This window comes from Ursus arctos, unplaced genomic scaffold (assembly GCF_023065955.2).
Source record: "Ursus arctos isolate Adak ecotype North America unplaced genomic scaffold, UrsArc2.0 scaffold_32, whole genome shotgun sequence".
Classification (NCBI taxonomy): Eukaryota; Metazoa; Chordata; class Mammalia; order Carnivora; family Ursidae; genus Ursus; species Ursus arctos.
The window spans coordinates 10,405,485-10,420,800 of record NW_026623008.1 but is presented as its reverse complement, the minus strand read 5'-3'; the positions used below and the strand labels follow the sequence as shown (position 1 = coordinate 10,420,800).

The 15,316-nt window shown below is 51.3% G+C and overlaps 1 protein-coding gene across 2 annotated transcripts in view; it reads right to left on the bottom strand.

Annotated features, from left to right (window-relative positions):
* Nucleotides 1-15,316, bottom strand: part of KAZN (kazrin, periplakin interacting protein) — a 1,011,261-nt gene that overhangs the window by 147,411 nt on the left and 848,534 nt on the right. The window lies entirely within an intron of this gene.

The window sequence follows — 15,316 nt, the reverse complement described above, 5'->3', positions numbered from 1 at the left end:
CCGCCCCCGGCCCCTCGGCGGCGCCCGGACTCGCTCCACCGCCTCGGGGAGCGCTTCGTAGCCCCATTCCGGGACGGTCGGCGCATCCCCAACATGGTCATTTCTGGAGAGACTGCGGGTCAGAAAGACGGCCAGTGGCGCAGGGGTCGGAAAGGACAGGACTGCACCCAGGCCTTTGAAAGCCCCAAGTGAGTGCATCTGGGGGACGGCCACCTGGTATCCCGATTTACATATGTCTCCACTCTTCTGACACCCTTGTGACAGCGCTGCTGAAGAGCTGAAGTCCCAATAACTGGCCAGGAGAGGGCAGAAAGAATGGACCGGGAAAGGGGTGGTAGCCCTGGGACATTTCCTATGGTCGTCTGTACTGTGTGACCAGGCGTCCTTTAAGAGAATATAATACCGAGCACGTTCACTGTGCCGGGGGTTGAAGAGGGGTGGGGAACCGACATGGTCCACATCCATAAGGAGACTGCGATCTGGTGGGGGCCCTATGTCTGCATCTCACCTCCTCGAGCCTCAGTTTCCCCATCTATAAAATGAGGCATCAGTAATTCCCACCCCGCCCACCATCAGAGATGCTTCTCAACGCGGGTCTGCCACAGCCATGGGGCAGGTGAGGTGATTCCCAGGGAAGGCCGGGACCTGGACCCCAGGGGCAGATGGGAGGCCAGTTACTCAGCCAGCCAAGCCCGGTGAGAGGAGGCACCTTGGTTCTGCAACCCTAAACCCGCCCGCTGGAGTGGGTGCTCCAGTGGCTGGTGGTGCTCACTGTAAAATGAATTTGCAGCCCTGAGCCCCCTTTGATCTGGGATTATGATGCTCTTTAGAAGGACTAATTAACTCCCCGCAGCCCCAGGAAGCAAGTCTGGTTTCTCCCCTGGTGTAGACACGGGGAGCTGAGGCTACATAGCCAGGTGAGAACTCACACTCCCTCAGGGATGTCCCCAGCCTCCCCCTCCAGGCAGCAGGCACCCAGGCCTGGCTCTGTAACCTATCGTTCCCGTGGGGACCAGGCCTGAGCTCCGGGAATTTCGAGGTCACTGGCATATGGCTCTCCACCAAGCTGTGGGAAACAAACGACTTCCCTCCACCCGGCCCCAAATGTCTAAAACTTTTCACAGGCCACTTTCCTGTCTGTGGGTGCGGAGCCCTGCCTCTTCGCAAGCACTGTGGTCTGGCCACCATCCATCATGGCCGTACCAGCTTCCACCCTCCACATCTTCCTCACCCTGCCAATAATGGGAAAACTGGCCCAGTTGTAGAGGTCCACAGGGCTGCCTCAGACCCCTTACCCCTGTTTGGAACTCTAACTGCCGAGTGGAAAGCCTACCAGTAACACCCAGCCAGGGAGGAAAAGCACCCGTGGGGTTGAACACCCACGCCATGCTAAGGGGAGGAAACTGACCTCACACCAAGTGATAGGAGATGCTGGGAATCCTTCAATTCTTTTGCCTTTTCTGGGATAATAGGCAAAACAGAACAAAAGAAAGATTGCTCGGAGCCACCCTGGGGGGAAAAGCTGGGAATGCCCTTGCATTCTGGAAACACCCGGCACAGAGTGTCTGTTCCAGATGTCTTCAGGGACCCAGCTGAGGACATAAATGAGTGAGGTGGGCTGTACTGGGCTCACAGGGGTTTGTTTCTTAAGGACATTTAGGTTGTATTCTTTGGCTTAGACACGCTTTGCATAATACACAGGTAGGAAGGTGCTTCCACAAAGAAACATGCTCTTTGCCATATTTCTCGCAGTACATGGAACTCTTAGTCTATCGTCCCACTTTTGATAGAGACATGCAATTTTCTCTTAATTCCATGACAAGAAAACAGCAGCACAAGCATGACTATGTAGCACTTGCCACTGGGATTTGGTGTCAGGGAGACTTTAGGGAGTGGTGGGGACTGTAGTAAAGAAGAAGCAGCGGATGGCTGTCATGCAGGGATGTGACTCCAGAGTCACCAGACGTTCTTTTTTTTTTTTTTTTTAGAGCTACTAGGAATATGCATTTTTAGGTATAATCTAAGTTCAAAATGTTGACAACTCTTTAACACGAAGAAGAAAGGGGAGAGGGAGGAGGAGAAGAAGGAGAAAGAACAACAGAGTAAACAGGTCTAGAAGTTCCTGTCTAGCCCATTGGCCACCACTGCTCATTTCACTGCTACTCCTGTTGGTCCCTCTGCAACCTCTCAGAAGCCTTCAGATGCTCTCTACTTACATTTCAATAATCCAAGCCGTTTGTCAAGCCCGCAGCCCTGGGGGACCTCCGCTGCTCTCCTTACTCAGCAGAGTTTTGGCCTAGTGGTGTGTGTGCGTGCATGTGCATGTGTGAGTGTTCGCCACTCTCAAGACCAGGACTTCAGATGGCAGCTGGACCCACCTTCCCTCACTTTCTGGGGGTTCTCGAACTGCCCAGGCTTCCCCCAGTCAGTGTTGCCTCTCGGTCCCTGCTCCCAAGTCTGCTAGCAGCCAAACCTCCGAGAGCAGCGGCAGCCTGCAGCCTTCCAGAAAAACCATCTGCCTTGGGTGGGAGGTATTTCTTCCTTGAGGTATGTTTCTCATTACGAGGATACCCTGGACCCAGGAGATGTTTCTGCTCAGTTCTGCAACAGGAGATCCAGGAGCCGAGTGACAACCCACTCTCTGCCCCGAGCGCCTGGGCAGGCCCTCCAGGAATGAGAACTCCAGAGTGCTTTTGATTGGAGGCTCCAAGACAGGCCCAGCTTCTGAGCGTGCACCCTGGGTGGAAGGGCCCTGCTCTTGGGTAAATGCTCTGCTGTCATTGCCTTGAAATTCTCAATTATTTTTGAACTAGGGGCTTCGCACGTTCCTTTTGCATTGGGGTCTGCAAATTATGTGGCTGGTTCTCCTCCCAGAAGGTCTTCCCAGCCTCTCGGTGGGGGGGGGGGGATGCTGGGAATTGATGTTGGAGACAGCTGGGCCTGAGATTTGGCTCCTTCTGTCCTTCTCCAGGGTTCGTTGTGTCGGCCTCTGCAACGCAGCAGGAAGGGAGGATTTGGGGGGTTGGGCAAGGCAGCAGGAACTGTCCCCATCCATGCCTCCAGACAACTAATTAAGGAGCAGTGGCAGAGTGGGAAATGGGGTGGGGGGATGGCAGTCGCCGGAGGGTGGGGAGGATGCTCTGGTTCTGAGCTCTGAGGCCAGACGGTCTCTCCATGACCCTGACCTCAGGATGCCAACAGGGTGCCACCAAGAAAACACAAAGGACGCTGGGGACAGGGATGCTAGGGATCAGTGCAGTTCCCATTCACAGTATCGCTTGGCTTCTGGGGAAACTTCCTTTAGAATCTTGGAGAAAATGACAAGATAATTCGACTTAAAGAACAAAACCCTGAAGCATTATATTAAAGGACCCCGCTATATTTGATATGTGCTCAAAGTGGAATATTTGAAGCCACTGGAATTTTTCAGGTATTCTTTCTTTCTTGGCTACGCTTTCCGTGTTTGTAGAAGAGATTTTACTAAGATCTTCCAGCCAACATGACTGTAGGCTCTCCAAACACCTGAAACTGAGGCAAAGGAGCAAGTCTAGATTCCTAGGAATCCGCACAGTTTCGTCTGTAACACCTTCGGGAGCTCCTGGCAACACTTGCCGGGAGTCTGGAGACCACTGTAGCAATGCCAGGTCCCCACTAGCTTGTGTGTGACTGTGGAAAAGGGCCTTTCAGTCTAAGCGCCTCACTGGTAAAGGCCAAATGAAGGGCTGGGTTAGTGGAGGTGAAAGCACTTTGCCAGTTCTGCCCACTATGGTTGAACTGGTCTTTCTGTCCTTCTTATGGTCATCTGTGTGCACATGTTTTGTGTGTGTCACTCGCAGTGACAGCAAGTGTATTCGTTATCTATTGCTGCATAACCAATCAGCCCCCAAACTTAGCAGCTTAGAAGGCCCAGCGTTTATTATCTCTCGGTTTCTGTGGGTCAGGAATCCAGGTGTGGCTGGGGGCTTACGGCTCAAGGTTTCCAACAGGTTGCCATCGAGGTGTCCGTTGGGGTTACAGTCAACTCAAGGCTCTCTTTGGGAAAGATCTACTTCCAAGCTCACTTACGTGGCTCTGGCAAGATTCAGTTCCTCGTGGGCTGTTGGACTGAAATCCTCAGCTCCCCGTTGGCTGCTGGCTGGAGGCTGCCCTCAGTTCCTCGCCACGAGAGAGCTATAGATCTACTCACAAAATGGCGGCTTGCTTCACCAACAGGGCTCCGAGAAGGAGCTGGACAGGGTGTGTGCAAGATGGACGCCACAGTCTCTTTGTAACCTACTCTTGGAAATGACATCCATCACCCTTTCCTCGTTCATCAGAAGTGAATCATTAGGTCCTACCCTCCCTCGATGGGAGGGGTTATAGGAAGGCAAGAATACCGGGAAGCAGGCATCACTGGGGGCCATATTGGAGGCTCCGCACTGCAAGAGGCTAGGGGCACAGGACTTGAATGTTGGCTCTGGCACACGCTAGTCTATGATCTCAGACAAACGATTTTGCCTCTGGAAGCCTCAAGTTCTTCATCTGTAAAACGGGGAGGATCACGGCTACTACCTCGGAGGGCTGTGGTGGGGGGTTTCAATGACAAAATGCACATGTAGAGCTCTGAACAGTGCCTGGCACAGGGTTAAAGCCTCGAAAACTGGGCTTGGGGGACATTGCGGGAGGAGGCTGGAGGGATGTTCCCATTGCTTCCAAGTCAGGCGGGCACTACCTGCTGTCTCCATGGAGATCTGCAGCCTTGTGACTTGGAAGGCCTCTGGCAGGCCCTGGGATGCCTTTGTGACCAAGGCCACCAGCAGGGATGGTGCTGGTCTTCCCTTGGCCATCCCAGTAGGACTCGAGGGCACAGGTGCAGCCGGAGGATTAGACGGGATTTTCCTCCAAACCTATTTAGACCTTTGCCCTACGGGGACAGAGGATTTTACCCCACATCCATCCTGCCATCTGTCCTGGTGAGGCCTTCCTGGCTGGACACTTTTGTGCGCCTGTCATGGGCTCACTGGTACCCTTTGACGATCTTCCCGGGGCCCCAAATGACCTGGCAAAGATCCTGATCCCGTCTGGGGGCTTCCAAAGGGCCTGCTCTGGAGGCCAAGGCTTAGCTCAGTCCTCGGGCAAAGCCGGGCATTGACGCATTTTAACAGAGTGCAGCTGGCCTCCACGTCCGGCCTATCGGACTATCTCGGGTCCCAAGCTAGATTCTCAACTGCAACAAAAGGGAAAAGTCCTTATCCAGGGACTACATCTCCTCCCATCTCCCCTAAGCCCCTTTCTGGGGAGTTCACGTCAAGGAAGGAGGTTTCTGCAGGAAGTTAAAATGTTGCAGCTTATTTGGCATAAAAACAATAACGTCAGAATACCATGACTTATAATAATACTGGCAAACATTGACATAGCACTTACTTCGTTTGTTCTAGGAACTTTACACATCCATTTAACCCTCCCAGCAACGCTGAGAGATACAAGTATACTATACACATCATTATCATCCCCATTTACAGATGAGAAGACAGACACAGAGAAGGCAAGTCACTTATCCAAAGGCACATAGCCAGTGGGTGTTGCAAGCAGAGCTCAAGCTTATATAGTCTGGCTGCAGACTCCATGCTTGTAGCCATCCTGCTACTTTGGCAACAGGTGTTATCCGCTGAGCGCTCACTTCGCCCCGGGACTGCTCTTTCTAGCTCATTCAACCCTCCAAACCACCCTATCTCATGTCCCAGATGAGAAAACTGAGGTTTATGGAGACAAAGGGACTTATTCAAGATGATGTGGCTAGTAAATGTGGGGTTGGGAGTCTAACCCTCAGAAGTGAGGGGTGTTATCTGGGGAAATGCCTCCCATGTCAGAGTTACAGAAAATGCCTGCCTGTGGGCCGGGGTGGGGGGGTGGGAGTGGGGAACAGAGTGATCTTTCTCACCTCCTAAACACAGGACTCAGGGAAGGATCCACAAGGTAGCTGGGTGGGGTGGGTCCTTTGCTGCCCCCGGTGGCCACTAGCAGTACTTCACCTCCAACCGGTTCAACAGCAAGTTTAAACAGGGGTTGGTGGCTCCTGGGAATGGGGCTGGTGTCTACCACAGTGAATTTTCAGACCCTGTGTCTCCACTTCCTATGTGTGACTCAAGAGACACAGACGGCCATGGGCCAGTCAGTGCCTGAGATAAGAATAACATGTACTGTTTACTAAGAACTACGGTCTTTGTGCCAGGAACTCTTCTGCTAGGTACTTGTTACTTACATGTTTTTTTTTTTTTTAATTTAAATTCAATTAATTAACATATCGTGTATTCTTAGTTTCAGAGGTAGAGTTTAGTGATTCATCAGTTGCACACAACACCCAGTGCTCATTATATCAAGTGCCCTCCTCAATGCCCAGCCCCCAGTTACCACATCCCCCTCACCCCCCTCCCCTCCGGCAACCCTCAGTTTGTTTCCTATAGTTAAGAGTCTCTTATGGTTTGTCTCCCTCTCTGATTTCGTCTTATTTTATTTTTCCCTCCCTTCCCCTATGATCCTCTGTTTTGTTTTTTAAATTCCACGTATGAGTAGAACCATATAATTGTCTTTCTCTGATTGACTTATTTTGCTTAGCATAATACCCTCTAGTTCCATCCATATTATTGCAAATGGTAAGATTTCGTTTTTTGATGGCTGATGTAATATGCCATTGTGTATATAAAGTGTCCATCTCTCCTAGAACGACTTAGCCTTGCAGTGGCTAAAAGCAAGTTGGAACCATGGGGTAAGAACCGGGCCCTTCACGTGAAGATCTCTTAGCTACCAGAGAAGAGGAATTAGGCATCCCAACACTGAGGGGTAGTTGCTCAAAGACAAAGCCGGCTTCTCCTTCTAAGAAAAACTGAAGCCCAGAGAAGCTCAGACACTTGCCCAGGTGTGCACAGCAAATCAGGGGCCCAGGCAGACTGATTTCACTCAGTCGGAGAGCAGTGATTCTCCAAGTGTGACCCCTGGACCGGCTGCATCAGCACCATCCCCACACATTTATGAGAAATGCAAATTCTCTACCCCACCCCGCCCTCTCGAGTCACAAGCTCAAGGGTGGGGCCTGATAGTCTGTGTCTAAACAGCCCTCCAGATGCCCCTGACGGTGATAAACTTGACGGCCACCCCTGTGCCCAGAGGAAGGGCTGCTAGATCTTCATGTTCACGTCCTTCTGAGGGGGGAGGAAGGAGGCAGTGGAGCATAGCAAGGTCACTTTCTCGGTGACTGTGGCGTCACAGTTACATAACCACCCCTCCCCCACCCTGATGGATTTCTGCACCCAGACTCCAAACGCCAGGGCCCTCCCTTGTCAGGAGGCCACCTGCCTGGGCTCCAGGAGGCCTGTCCGCACACGCCCGAGGTTGCTTTACCTGCCTGTCCGCCTGCCTGCCCGCCCACCAGAACCCAGGCACGTCAGCCCCAGCAACTCCTGGCTTCTCCAGCTCTGAACGCACAGCACGCACGGCCTCCGTCACCGCCACACGGGCAGAGCTGGGGTTTCTGTGGCCGTAAGTTGCCCCCAGCAAGGCCGGGAATGGGCCTGACTTTGCCCCAAGCTTCTCCAGTGTGGGTCAAGCCCAGGGAGAAACGCAGAATGTTCTTCACTCTGGACATCAAGAAGTAACTTTAGGCCCTGGTCTCAGGTTCTCAGGGCAGAAATCTGCAATGGCCTCTAGTCCCAATGGGACTAATTAGAATCTGTTCGAAATTCTTTTTTTTTTTCCCCAGAACTTCCCTTTAAATATCTTTGGAACTGGTTTCAGGAGGCAGATACATAGGAAGGACTGGCATCTTCCCCTGAACTTGCTCAACAAAGCAAACAAGTAAAAATGTGTTTTGCTAACTGTGAAAGAAACTGCATTCTTTTTTGTTTTCAAAGACCTGAGCTTTGAAAGTGGAGCATTTCTCCCAGATGAGGGGCCCAGTGGAGGGATTCAGAGGCGTTCCTGGGGTGAAGGACAAGCCCACGAGCTGCTGCATCGGCTTCTTCCCACCCTCCCTGCACATTCAAGGACAGGTCTTAAACTTGAAATATGCCCACAGTGCCAGGCACGCAGCAAGCGCATAATCAATTCTGTGGATTTGTGAAAAGTTCCTGAGTTCTAGCTCAGGGCTTCCCAGCTGCCTTGTGCCAAACTTAATATGCCCTTCCATCACTCCAGTCCCTTCCCATTTCCCCTAAGGAAAGAGTCCCGTGTCCTGATAAATAGCAATAGGTTCCATTCATTGTAGGGCTCGTGTTACGAAGAACCCTCTAGAGGCATGGTTGCATTTAATCCCGCAACTTACCTGCAAGAAAGGGATACTGTTATTATACCCATTTTAAAGCAGAGTAAGCCAAGGGTAAGAGAAGGGAGCAGAGATTGCGCACTGGTGGCCCTAGAGCCAAATGTGGCCTAGGAATGTATTTTCTTTTCCTAGCACTCCATTAAAAAAACATTTAAAACACCAGTTGCCAACATTTTATTTTATCTTAAAGATTTTTATTTATTTATTTGACAGAGAGAGAGGGAGAGAGCACAAGCAGGGGGAGCAGCAGGCAGAGGGAGAAGGAGAAGCGCTCCCTGATGAACAGGGAGCCCGACGTGGGGCTTGATCCCAGGACCCTGGGATCCTGACCTGAGCCAAAGGCAGACACTTAAGTGACTGAGCCACTCAGGTGTCCTGAATTGCCAACATTTTTTTTTAAAGATTTTATTTATTTATTCGACAGAAAGAGAGACAGCCAACGAGAGAGGGAACACAAGCAGGGGGAGTGGGAGAGGAAGAAGCAGGCTCCTAGCAGAGGAGCCTGATGTGGGGCTCGATCCCATAACGCCGGGATCACGCCCTGAGCCGAAGGCAGACGCTCAACCGCTGTGCCACCCAGGCGCCCCTGAATTGCCAACATTTTAAAACAAGGGTAATTTACACCAAAAACCTCAGACATTTAGCTTTACTTTGGAAAAATCAGGAAGTTTGGTAATAGTGAACCCATATTCCACCCCACATGGTAACAGTGTAACAACCCGTACCCCATCATCCCCACCGCTCCCTATGGTCTCAACCCCTGGCTCCCTCACTCATGTAAGTGACCTGCTTGGGTGCTCCAGACATGGAGTTTAAACCACTAGTCTTAGGTCATAGTTAATGACAGGCAAAGTCAGTGCTTATCCTGAGTCCATCTGTCCGTCTGTCTGTCTCATAGACCTCACCAGTGCCCACTCCCGGGAGATCCCGATGTGACAGATCAGACAGGGCAGGAGATGTTGGTGTCTGCTCCATGGGCTGGGTGACCTTGGGCAGACTCTTCTCCCTCCCTGGGTCTCCCTGCCATCTATACAGTTAGGAGGCTGGACAGGACGTCCTATCAGCCTATAGCCCAAGCTCCTCGCAGCCACAGAGCCAGCTGGGAAACTGTCCTAGGATTACAGACAGGCCAGGTGTGGACTCGCCCACCTGAGCCGTCCTGTGGCTGTGAGTATCTTCTGGCAGGGGGCCCTTGTCATTAACCAGACCTTTGCCATCAGCACCAGTAGGGGCCAACCGTCTGACCCCGCCCAGGCCAGGAGGGTGGGTTTCTACCCTTGGAGCAGCCTCCAGCAGCAATAAGCTAATCACACAGAGGAGAGAGCCCATGAGAGACGACCCAGACTCTCTGCTCTGAGATGCAGGGTCCCGAGCTGGGAGGTACAGCCAGCTTGTCCCTGCCCAGGTCAGTGAGAGGACAAAGCTGCCCTCTGGGCACTGGGCAAGCCAGCTGGGGCTCTGCACTGCCGAGGGGAAATGCTCATTCAAGTCCCAAGAACAGAGCATTCATTCAACCTGCCTGTTCTTTCTTCATTCTACAAACATTGGACAGGAGGCAACTGAAGCCCAGAGAGTGGGGAGTGATTGCCTAAGGTCACACAGCACAACCGTGCCAGCATCAGGCTTCTTGAGTCCCTTTTTGGAGTACTTCCCATATTCTCTCACCTTCAGGAATCTAGAACCCTCCAACTACTTGAAGCTGGACTTTGGAGGGGGTGGAGTGGCCAATGTGGGCAGCAGGGAGTGTCTGTGTGGTCCAGAGACCTGGCGTGGGGCTGGTGCATGGTACCTAAGACACAAATCATGGCAGAGAGAGTAGGGACCTGAGGGCTCAGGGGTGGCATGAGCCACCTGAAGCTTCTAGAACAGGAGCTTGGTCTACAGGAAGGTTGGCAAGACTGGCAGCCAGCAGCCCACACTTGGCTCACAGACATATTTTGTTTTTCCCACAATGTCTTAAAAAAAAATTCACATTAGCTGCCAACATTTAAAATCAGGGGATTTCACATAAAAGACAGGATTTCTGGTTTCTCTTGAAGAGTTTCAAGATCTGGCCAAAGATGGACCACGTTTCCACCCGGCAATGACTGGCCAGATCTAGGGACACTCCCTCTCATTCATCACTCTCAGACATCTTTCCGTGTGTGTGACCTCCCTGCATCTAGGCTTGGGGGTTCCAAAGGCCTCTCTCTAGCCTCCTGGGCTGAAGTCACCCCTCTCTCATCCTGGTCACCGGTGGTTCTCAACCTGGGGGCATTTGCATGGAGACATTTTTGGTTGTCACAATCGGGGAGGGAGGTTACTTCTGGCAGCTAGTGGGTAGAGGCCAGGGATGCTTCTGGACATCCTAGAGTGCACAAGATGCATGAAGAATTATTCAGCCTCGAATGTGAGGTCGGGAGTCCCTGAGCAGTGTGGAGAGGCACCAAGAGCCCCCAGGCCAGGAGCAGGACCCTGAGACGGAGGGTCACCCCTGTCAGCCCTGTGCACCAAGTCCTTTTCTGTAATCGTGAAAGGCCTGGAGCACTCCCTTGGCGGAGCTAAGGGGAAAGGACACACTGTGGCAGCCCCTTGTGATTCAGGGTAGGGAATGAATGTTAGAAGGGGTCGAGCAGAGAGAGACAGAGAGACCCACAGGCCATGGACAACCCAGAGCCGTCCTGGAAACCAGGAGCTAACTGGCCTGAATGGGGCTAGGGCCAGGCATTTGTTCACCATGCATTTATGAAGCACTGACTGCATACTGAACATTGCGTTAGAAAAGTGGGAGAAAGCAAGGATGTGCAAAACACAGCCCGGCCCTCCAGGTGTGCAAGAGGTGGCCCCCCCGAGGAGGGAGGGAAATAAAGAGGAAGGGGCTCCTCCAGCCACGTATATCCACAGAGGCGCAGGTGTTCCTTAGCCCTGGTTTCGGAAGGTGCAATTAGGAAAGGCAGAGATGGGGAGGCGGGGTTCTGGGCAGAGGAAGGAGCCCAGGCAAAGGTGTGGTGGCAGTAACAGGCTCAGAGGCACAAATCCACGATGAGAGGTTTTCTGTTGGTTCGAGGGAAACTGGCTGGAACATGAGGGCCTGATATTGGAGGATATTGGGGGGGGGGGCAGAGGGTAAGGAGTCTCCAAGTCAAGCTAAGTGGGAGACCGGAGGCTGAGCCCATGGGGATCCTTGCAAAGGTAGCAGGGGTGGAACTGTGACCCTGGAGAAGTCACTTTTAAATTCTTAGAGCCTTGGTCTCCTCATCCGTTCAATGGGGATAGTAAGAATAATAACGACCATCACCTCGAGAACTTACCATCTGCCAAGGCACCAAACTGTATGCGACGTACGTAATCCTCACAGAAACCCTAGGAAGTAGCTGCCATCACTAGTTTCATTTTCTAGAAGAGGAAACCAAGGTACGGGCCAGCAAATGAGCTCTAACTTTTCTAAGGATGCTTCTAGTAGGTAATGAGGTAGGATTTGAACCTAGGCAGTCTGGCTCCAGTGGACATGCTCTCTTAACTCTTCTGCAACTCTGCCTCTCTAGAATCTTCTGAGACAGCTGTGTTTAAGAACAAATGAAATCAAGCAGGTAAGGTGCCCCGCACGATGCCGGCACAGAGGGCAGAAGCTGTGACATTTCACACGGAGTCCCGGCCCAGGTTGATGGAGTAAAGGTCAGTCCACGGCACTAGTGAAAATGGGACCAGAGATACTCTGTAGGGGGCACGTGGGCTCTGGGGAGACATGGGGGGGTACAGGGATGGTGCCCCCACTTCAGGTGAGACACAGCTGAGCCGAGTGTCTGGAAATGCCTCCTTTCTGCCTCCTTTGAAACCTTTCCTTCTATCCCTTCCAACCCAGCTCAGAGGACACTTCTTTCTGGAAGCAGTCAGGACATGCCCGGGCGGAGTAATCATGCCGCCTTCTTCTTCTCCTCCTCCTTCTCCTTCACCTTTTCCTTCTTCTTTTAAGATATATACGTATCATATATTTGAGAGAGAGACAGAGAGACCATGATCGGAGGAGAGGGGCAGAGGGAGAGGGAGAAGCAGACTCCCTGCCAAGCAGGGAGCCCGACGCGGGGCTCGAACCCAGGACCCCAAGATCATGCCCTGAGCCGAAGGCAGACACTTAACCAAGTGAGCCACCCAGGCGCCCCAAACGCCTTCTTCTTTGTACCTAGAGCATTTTTTCAAACTCAGTTGGCCCTCTAAGGGTATGAGGGCCTCATCGCACAGCGCTTCGCAGTCTTCGCTGGGCGTATGCATCTCCTGGGGACCTTGTTAAAACACAGATTTTGGGGTGGGGTCTGACGTTCTGCCTTTCCAGCAACGAGCTCCCGGGAGACGCATATGCCGTTGGTCCGGGGACCACACACTGTCGAGTGCCACACTCTGAGCGGAGAAGTCTTAGGGCACTTCCTAGGGGCCATTCTTCCTCCACGGACAGGGCGCCCCCTGGGGGCGGGGGCTTCATTTTGCTCATCTCGGTCTTGGTAAAGTCCCAGCGCTGGGGCACCAGGGGGGGGGAAGAGTGTTGACCCGTCAGTAGGGAGACTGCCAAGCTGAATACTTCAATCTGACCTACATCTGCTCTGCTTCAGAAAACGCTCCCTCCCCCCAGATCTGCAGAAGAGGGAGGCCTATCCGGTGACACTGTAACCAAGGGCAGCCTGGGATTATTCCAGTGTCACCTAACCTCAGCCTAGGGTCACCAACTTGTCCTCTAGAAAAATAGGAGATCACCGGTAAGACTGAAATCAGTGATTTTTAATTTTAAGAATTAACTTGCCTGTTACAACTGATGGGCACTTAAAAAAAAAATCAGTTGTTCTGTTGCACGACATTGAAAAGAAATAGAAGCATGCCCGTTTAAACATTTTCATGTTACGGGACAGACGTCAAAGTGGCTGGAGGCTACAACGAGCTCAGGACACCTGGGCGGCATGAGGCTCCCTCCCCGGTCACCAGCTGCGCCATAACTCTCTTCTTTCTCCCCCAACCCCCAGCATTATTGAGATAAAATTCACATTGGCGCTGTGTGAGGTTAAGTTGTACCCTGCGACGATTTGATACACGTATACATTGTGAAATGTTTACCACACTAAGGTCAGCTAACACATCCTTCACGTAATTCCCATTTCGTGGTGATGGTGTGGTGAGAACATGGAAAAATCTACTCGCTCAGCAACTTGGTGAGTAGAACACGGTATCGTTAACAACTGTCACCATTCGTATGTTAGATCCTCAGAACTTACTCCTCTTATAATTAGAAGTTTACACCCTCTAATCACCAATAGCTCCCCATGTCCCCCACCCCTCAGCCCCTGGTACCCCCCATTCTACTCTCTATTTCTGGGAGTCTGACTTTTTTTCATATTCCACATAGGAGTGATACCATGGGGGTATCTGTCTTTCTCTGAAGGCTTATTTCACTTAGCATAATGTCCTCCAGGTTCATCCGTGTTGTGGCAAATGTCGGAATTTCCTTATTTTTTATGGCTGTGTAATATTCCTCTGTGTGTGTGTGTGTGTGTGTGTGTGTGTGTGTGTGTGTGTGACATTTTTCTTATTCACTCAACTGTTGATGGACACTGAGGTTGTTTCCATGTCTCGGCTCTTGCAAATAATGCTGCAGTGAACACGGGTGCGCAGGTCTCTTCTTGAGTTTTCCTTTCCTTTGCATGCGTACCCCAAGGTGCAGGGGCTGGATCACGTGGTAATTCTATACTGAATTTGTCTCAGGAACCTCCACGCTGTTCTCCGGAGTGGCCGCACCAGTTTGCATTCCCGCCAACAGTGCATGAGGGTCCCTTTTCTCCATGTCCTCACTTAATTTGTTATTTCTTGTCTTTTTGATACTAGCCGTCCTCGTAAGTGTGAAGTGACATCTTACGGTGGTTTGGTTTGCGTGTCCTTGATGATGAGCGATCCTGAGCACCTCTTCTTGTACTTGGGCATTTCGATGTCTTCTTTGGAAACATGTCTATTCAGTTCCTCTGCCCATTTCTGAAATGGATTTTTTTTATATTGAATTGTCTGAGTTCCTTATATACTTTGGATCTTAGCCCCTTACCGGCTATACGATGGCTTGAGAATATTTTCTCCCACTCGGTCGGTTGCCTTTTCATTTTGTTGGATGTTTCTTCTGCTGTGCAGAGGCACTTCAGTATGGTTTGATTTAGTCCCATGTGTTGATTTTTGCTTTTCCTACTTGTGCTTTTGGTATCATACCCAAAAAATCATCTCCAAGACCAATGTCAGGGAGCTTCCCCCCTCTGTTTTCTTCTAGGAGTTTTATGATTCTGGGTCTTACATTTGCATCCTTAACCCATTTTGAGTTTATTTTTGTGAGTGGTGTAAGACAGGGGTCCAGCGCCATCCTTTTCCGTGTGAATATCCACTTTTCCCAATATCATTTATTGAAGAGACTATCTTTCCCCATTGAGTATCCTTGGCTCCCTTGCCAAATAGTTAACCGTATATGCACGGATTTATTTCTGGACTCTCAGTTCTGTTCCGTTGGTCCACACGTCTGCTTTTATTCACAGCTCACTTCTTTTTTTTTTTTTTTAAAGATTTTATTTTATTTTATTCCACAGAGATAGAGACAGCCAGCGAGAGAGGGAACACAAGCAGGGGGAGTGGGAGAGGAAGAAGCAGGCTCATAGCGGAGGAGCCCGATGTGGGACTCGATCCCATAACGCCGGGATCACGCCCTGAGCCGAAGGCAGACGCTTAACCGCTGTGCCACCCAGATGCCCCTCACAGCTCACTTCTGAAGCTCTTTCCCTACTATGTGGCACATGCCTGGGTGTCCCGCTCCTGTCCTCCCACTGCCAACTAAGTCAATGAAAACAAATTTTAACATCCACTTTTAGCGAAGTGATTAGGAAAGTCGGCCTGCTCAGAGAAGAGACAGTAAGAATGAGGAAAAAAAAAAAACCCCCAGATACTTCGAGGGCAATCATATTCTGTTAGACTGTTCAATTGTCCACTGTTCATCTCCATGTTCCCCCAGGAAGTTAACGGCAAGCTGAA